Source organism: Tenrec ecaudatus, chromosome 2, assembly GCF_050624435.1.
Source record: "Tenrec ecaudatus isolate mTenEca1 chromosome 2, mTenEca1.hap1, whole genome shotgun sequence".
Classification (NCBI taxonomy): Eukaryota; Metazoa; Chordata; class Mammalia; order Afrosoricida; family Tenrecidae; genus Tenrec; species Tenrec ecaudatus.
In genome coordinates this window covers 291070849-291078018 of record NC_134531.1, presented here as the reverse complement: position 1 = coordinate 291078018, position 7170 = coordinate 291070849, and the positions used below count along the sequence as shown (strand labels likewise).

The 7170-nt window shown below is 42.1% G+C and overlaps 1 pseudogene; it reads left to right on the top strand.

Moving 5' to 3' along the window:
• The first annotated feature begins 3728 nt into the window (after positions 1-3728).
• On the top strand, positions 3729-4240 carry LOC142441515 (eukaryotic translation initiation factor 1 pseudogene; annotated as a pseudogene).
• Positions 4241-7170: the final 2930 nt, after the last annotated feature.

Here is a 7170-nt window from a genome sequence, read left to right as displayed (position 1 = left end):
GTGTGGTCTGCAAAATGACAAGTTCAGCATCGCCTGGGTATTTGTTAGACATGAAATTCCCAGTTCCCGCCCTAGACCAAAGAAATCAGAATCTCTGGGGATGGAACCCGGACTCAGACACTTATGTTTGGACAAGCGCTCCCGGTGATTTGTATGTAACGAATGTTTGAGTGTCTGAGTCTTGAATGGAGTCCAAGATTTTGAAATTTGAGTCAAGTGTTCAGGTAATTTTTAGTGTTACCGTTATGGGGGCCTTACTTTGGTCCAGAATTTTAAGCTCTTTCTGATTCTTAACAAAAGCCTGAGGCTATGAGGGGTACCCCCTTCAAAATTGGAATTTCTTTTCAAAGCTAAATAATTTTTTAAACAACCTTATCACCTTTGAAGTACTCTCAATTACCTTTAATACATTTGTCAAATCTGCGATTCCATTCTTGGAAACATTTTTCAAACGCATCTTTTTGGATGGTTAACAGCACCTCCCTCATTTTTTTTTCTTCTTCACATCTTCGATCTTCACTGTTCTTTCATGTCCCTCTTTCGTGGAAACAAAAAGAAGTCACAAGGAGGGAGGTCAGGTGAGTAAGGTGTGTGGAGCAAGAGAGCCATGCTGTTTTCTTGCCCCAAACCGGTGCGCTGAGATGGCTCCATGAGCAGGTGCATTGTTGTGATGGCAAAACCAGTCCCCCGTGTGCCACCCATCCGGTGTTTGTTGTCCCACATAGTGATGCAGACTTTTTAGAAACTCTAAATAGAACTCAAAATAAACTCTAAACAGTCTGACCTGGTGGAATAAACATTTTCGTCCACTTGGGAAGTTGACGGACATCCAGAACAAAATTTGTCATCAGGTAACATTTCACCTTTTTTGAAAGGAGAAAAACCACTCGTACATGGGAGTGTTTCTCATAGCAATGTCCTTGGCAGCTGGGTTCAACATTCCAACAGTTCCGGAGAAGGAAACAAAGTTTCACAGCTACATGCTGTTCTCTAAAATTGGCCAGCACAAAAAAATGTGATTAGAGGGAGCTACTTTTAAGAAAAAATTCACTGGGACCAGAGAGAACGTTACCAGGCGATGCCCCTGGGAGCAATAACTCAGAGTGGAGTTTCTCAAGGCTTGCCTACTGGGGGAAAATGCGTACTATGAAAGCTCCATCCAGGTGAGCTTTTTTCTGAGTTTTATTTGGGTATCCCTTCATAAATCTCCTCAAATATTTGTCAGTTTTTAACCTGTGCTGGTCCAATCTAAACCCAATATTACTATGGTGAAATCAAGCTCAACTTGCAACTCAAAAAGATCTTAAATATTGGATACCGATGTTAGGGAGCTGCCGTAGAACACTGTATTATTTCACTCACTATCGTTTTCAAGAGCTTCATCTGAAAATATTGTGGCATGTTGAATTGGGCACTGACTTGTGAAATTATTTATGGACTTACAATGCTACTTTACCGCAGAAACTATTATCCCAAGCCAGTCCCTTAACAGTTACGAAGCTCATTTTTTTATCTTCAAAATTGAGATTATATGAATGGTATGAAATTATATATCTGAGAGACTCTAGCAACAAGGTCTGGCACAAACTAGGCACTCAATAAATTTTATTTAAATTTTTATATCACAGTAGTCTTCTCTTTGTCTAACACCATCTAAGAATAGGGAATCATATGAGATATATTGAAATAATTCACTTTTCAATTTGGTATGTCTTCAAGGTATATTTTTATTGTACTTTAAATCGATTTAATGCTGTTGTCTATATTTTATTCCTCTCTCACCTTGGAGCTCTCTAGAAAATATAAAATGGTCATTTTCTTTGGTTTTTTAAAAATATCTAGTTTTAAAAGGCAGAAGCAGGTTATATGAGAATGTCACAGTGGTAGTTCTAATAGTTAGTTTCCTACATTTCCTTGTCATCTGATGTCAAATAAAAGTCATAGCTAAATGTACCTTAAATTTTCTCATTAGAAAAAAACCGCTTCAACATTGACTAAAGCTTTCATGCAAGCATTGGAAATCCTTTTACAGGCATTAGTTAATTAAGTGTTATAACATTACCATCAGGAAAGAATTCGAACACATGGACTACAATCATATAGGCGAGTTAAAGAAATAACAGCTTACACTATATCTATCAGAGTAAACAGCAGATTAAAGCACAGCTGGTCTATTCATTTCCATCTTTTTAATGACGAATGTGAAATGCTAACATTGAAAATCATTTTTAAGAAAACTATATCTGGGAGCAGGGGCATGGAGCACTAACCCACCCAAGGAGAGGGTATTGTTTATATCTCCACAGGGAAAGAGGGACCAGACTTCAACCCAGTGCCGCAATGTGTGAATGCAACATTCCGGTGTGGAGTAGGGAACCAGTAGAGAGGTCTGGAAGGCTGGCTCCAGTACCAGAAATTAAGTGGATGCCTGCCCCTCCCCACAGAAGTTTTTGTTTCAAAGGACGACATAGATTCTGCAGCTCCAGGAGAGGGACATATCTGATCAGAGCACACAGGAGCAGATGAAGGGGGAGGAAGAGAGAGTGGAGCACAGCCTGGCCCACCTGGCCATGAGGATGATGTTCCTGATTAGAGAAGCCAGTCCACAGAGAGGACAACATGGCCGGCCCCACTATGAGACATGATGCTCCTCAGTGACCAAGGGTGCTACAGGGGAAAGCACCGGAGACACAGTGTAGGAATTGCGCCCGACCTGATGCCACCACACCGAGGCAAAGCACTGGGGGAGTGCAGCAGAACAGCAAGGGAATGGAGCTGCAAGGTCCCCCAGGGAATGCTGAAAGTGGACTTTGGGGCCAGGGCGGGGTGCCCCAACAGACTGGACTGGAAAACACTCCTAAAGGCCAACAAATGAGCCTTGAACTAACTACAAGCTTTTCTTTCTTGATGTGTTTTGTTTTGTTCTTTGTCAGTGGTTTGTTGTTGTTGTTTTGTTGTATACTGTTGCTTTGTTTTCCTCTGTCTTGTTTTTGTGCATGTTATTATCTCCACAGGTCTGTCTAAATAAGATAGGCTGGATGAACTATCTGGATGAAAAACAACGGGACCAACAGTTTGTGGGGAGGAACTTGGGATAGGGGGAGGTGGGGGGGTAAGGAAGTGGTGTTAACTAACCCAGAGACAAGGGACCAACATGGGGTCCAAATTGGTGGTGAGGGGGGAGTAGGGAATGATCAAGGGTAAGGTAAAGTAAAGAAGAGGTATAGCTGTGACCCAGGTGGGAGCATGCTAGTGGGGCAGGAGGAAAGTCAAGGGAAATAGAGGAAAGAGCTAGGAGGCAAAGGGTATTTATAGAGGTCTAGACAAAGACATGTACATGCAAATATATATATATGAGGATGGGGAAATAGATCTATGTGTCTATATTTATAGGTTTAGTATTAAGGTGGCAGAAGGACCTTGGGTCTCTACTCAAGCACTCCCTCAATGCATGAATACTTTCTTGTATTAAATTGGCATTCTATGATGCTCACCCTCCTGACACAACTGCTGAAGCCAAAGCGGGTGAACAAGTAAATGTGATGAAGAAAGCTGATGGTGCCTAGCTATCAAAAGAGATAGTGTCGCCCAGTCACTGAGCTGCTGTCGAGGACTCAGCAGCCTCCCCCATGAGCCCCCTCGCTTCCCGACGCTCCGTCCCCCCACCCACCTTCTCCAGCCACCTCCTTTCACAGGCTGTTTCCACGGAAGAAAAGGAATCATATCGTATGTCCGCTATCCAGAAACTCCACTATTTTGACCCCTTTGCTGATGCAAGTAAGGGTGATGACCTGCTGCCTGCGGGGATTATATCCATATATCCATATAAGAATTCAACAGCGCAACATCAGGAAGACCCTGACCACTGTCCAAGGGGTCGCTGATGACTACGACAAAAAGAAGCTAGTGAAGGCATTTAAGAAGACATTTGCCTGCATTGGTACTGTGATGGAGCATCCAGAATACGGAGAAGGGATTCAGCTCGAGGGTGACCAGCGCAAGAACATGTGCCAGTTCCTTGTAGAGATTGGACTGGCTAAGGACGACCAGCTGAAGGTTCATGGGTTTTAAGTGCTTGTGGTTCACGGAAGCTTAAGTGAGGATTTCCTTGCAATGATTAGAAAAATTCCCTCTGTCCCTTGTCACAAGTTTAAAACCTCACAGCTTGTATGATGTAACCATTTGGGGTCCACTTTTAACTTGGACTAGTGTAACTCCTTCATGCAATAAACTGAAAAGAGCCAAAAAAAAAAAAAAAGAGAGAGAGAGATAATGTCTGGGGTCTTAAAGGCTTGAAGATAAACAAGCGGCCATCTAGCTCAGAAGCAACAAAGTCCACATGGAAGAACACACCAGCCTGGGTGATCACATGGTCCTGAAGGGATCAGTTATCAGGCATCAAAGAACAAAAATCATATCATTGGCTGCACACCTCCATGATACGATTGCTGAGGACAAACGGGTACATAAACAAATGTGGTGAAGAAAGCTGATGGTGCCCGGCTAGCAAAAGAGATAGTGTCTGGGGTCTTAAAGGCTCGAAGATGAACAAGCGGCCATGTAGCTCAGAAGCAACAAAGCCCACATGGAAGAAGCACACCAGCCTGTGCGATCACGAGGAGTCAAAGGAATCAGGTATAAGGCATCATTAAAAAAAAAAATCTTACCATAGTGAATGAAGGGGGAAGTGCAGAGTGGAGACCCAAAGCCACTTGTCGGCCACTGGAAAGCCCCTCACAGAGGGGTTTAGGGGAGATGAGTCAGTCAGGGTGTGATGTAGCACCGATGAAGAATACAGCTTACCTCCAGTTCCTAAATGCTTCCTCCCCACCCCACCCCCAGCTAGCATGATCTGAATTCTACCTTGCAAGTCTGGATAGAGCAGAGGTTGTACGCTGGTGCAGATAGGAGCTGGAGGCACAGGGAATCCAGGGTGGATGATCCCTTCAGGACAAGGGTGTGAAAGGCGATACTGGGAGAGTAGAGGTGAGTGGGTTGGAAAGTGGGAACCGATTACAAGGATCTACATGTGACCTCCTTCCTGGGGGATGGACAACAGAAAAGGGGGTGAAGGGAGACGCCGGATAGGGCAAGATATGACAAAATAATAATTTATAAATTATCAAGGGCTCATGAGGGAGGAGGGGAGCGAGGAGGGAGGGGGAAAAAAGAGGACCTGATGCCAAGGGCTTAAGTGGAGAGCAAATGCTTTGAAAATGATTAGGGCAAAGAATGTACAGATGTGCTTTAGACAATTGATGTATGTATATGTATGGATTGTGATAAGAGCTGTATGAGCCCCTAATAAAAATGTTTTTTTTTAAAAAAGAAAACTGTATCTGTATAACAAGAATATATGCAAATAATCAAATACACGCAATATAATTTGAAAGAACTATAATGAGAATTGGCCATTTTCCCTAAAACTTTCTTAACTCCAAGTCCTATGCCTTTTTAACTAGCTTCTGTATCTATAAGTAATATGCTTATATTTCTATTCTTGACTTAATTATTGTTAGTCTATGTTCTTCTATGATATATGAGAAACACAGTTCTTACAAAACAGCCATGCTTTCTCTCCCCCATTCTTTTAAAATTTAATTATACATATAATTTATATTATGTATATTTAAAAGTAAATAACCTAACAATGAGTGTGTGTGTGTGTGTATATTTTTTATTTATTTAAGTAACCAGTGTTTAACAGGGGCTGCAGCAGTGAGCTCAACCATGGATTATGAGGATGGTGCAGCATCAGGCAGCGCTGTGTTCTATTGCTCATAGGGTCACTGTGAGTCAAAGCCAGCTGGACAGCCTCTAACACAGGAACAGTGTTTACATTATTTGCGGTATGCAAATACTTCCCGCAGAGTTGTCATTTCATTGAGGGAGTGCTTGAGTAGAGACCCAAGGTCCTTCTGCCACCTTAATACTAAACCTATAAATATAGACACATAGATCTATTTCCCCATCCTCATATATATATATTTGCATGTACATGTCTTTGTCTAGACCTCTATAAATACCCTTTGCCTCCTAGCTCTTTCCTCTATTTCCCTTGACTTTCCTCCTGCCCCACTAGCATGCTCCCACCTGGGTCACAGCTATACCTCTTCTTTACTTTACCTTACCCTTGATCATTCCCTACTCCCCCCTCACCACCAATTTGGACCCCATGTTGGTCCCTTGTCTCTGGGTTAGTTAACACCACTTCCTTACCCCCCCACCTCCCCCTATCCCAAGTTCCTCCCCACAAACTGTTGGTCCCGTTGTTTTTCATCCAGATAGTTCATCCAGCCTATCTTATTTAGACAGACCTGTGGAGATAATAACATGCACAAAAACAAGACAGAGGAAAACAAAGCAACAGTATACAACAAAACAACAACAACAAACCACTGACAAAGAACAAAACAAAACACATCAAGAAAGAAAAGCTTGTAGTTAGTTCAAGGCTCATTTGTTGGCTTTTAGGAGTGTTTTGTTCCTGGAATGGCTACTTGTATTGTGTTCCGACAACTTATTCCTCACATTGATGGTTAATTTTTCTTCTACAGTTCTAGCATATCAGCTATTTATCAAATACCTTTCTCTCTGATTCCATCACAGGCTTCCGTTTCAACTCTGCGTCAGTTTGGGTCGCCGCTCTTTAGGCGTGCTGGGAGCTATCCTGGAAGAACCCTTACCCACTCTCTTGGCGTACAGTGACTTTTTCTTGCATTTCTCTCTTTTTTCCTAGTTTACTCCCCGGGCTGCTGGAGATAAAGCTTTTGCATTTTTGTTGAGTAAATATCTTCCTTCTGTTTCTACTCTTACGCTTGGTAGATACTCTGTTATAGCTAAACAATTCTAGATTGAAAATCGTTTTCCAATAGAATTTTGAAGGTATTTTTTTTAATCTTCTAAATAAATTAAGTGACTAACTTGGAACAAATTGAAATGTAAGTAAGCATGTGATAGTCTAGTTTGGCCATACCAACCATCAACATTTTAAAAATAAAAAATGAAAACCCTGCTGCCATTGAATCAGTTGTGACATAGTGATTCTATAGGACAGAGTAGAATTGTTCCAGAGGGTTTCTGGGATGATAAAACTTTATGTGAGTAGACAGCTTTGTCTTTCTCCCACCCTCGGAGCGCCAGGTGGGTTCCATAGTTAACCCACTATGC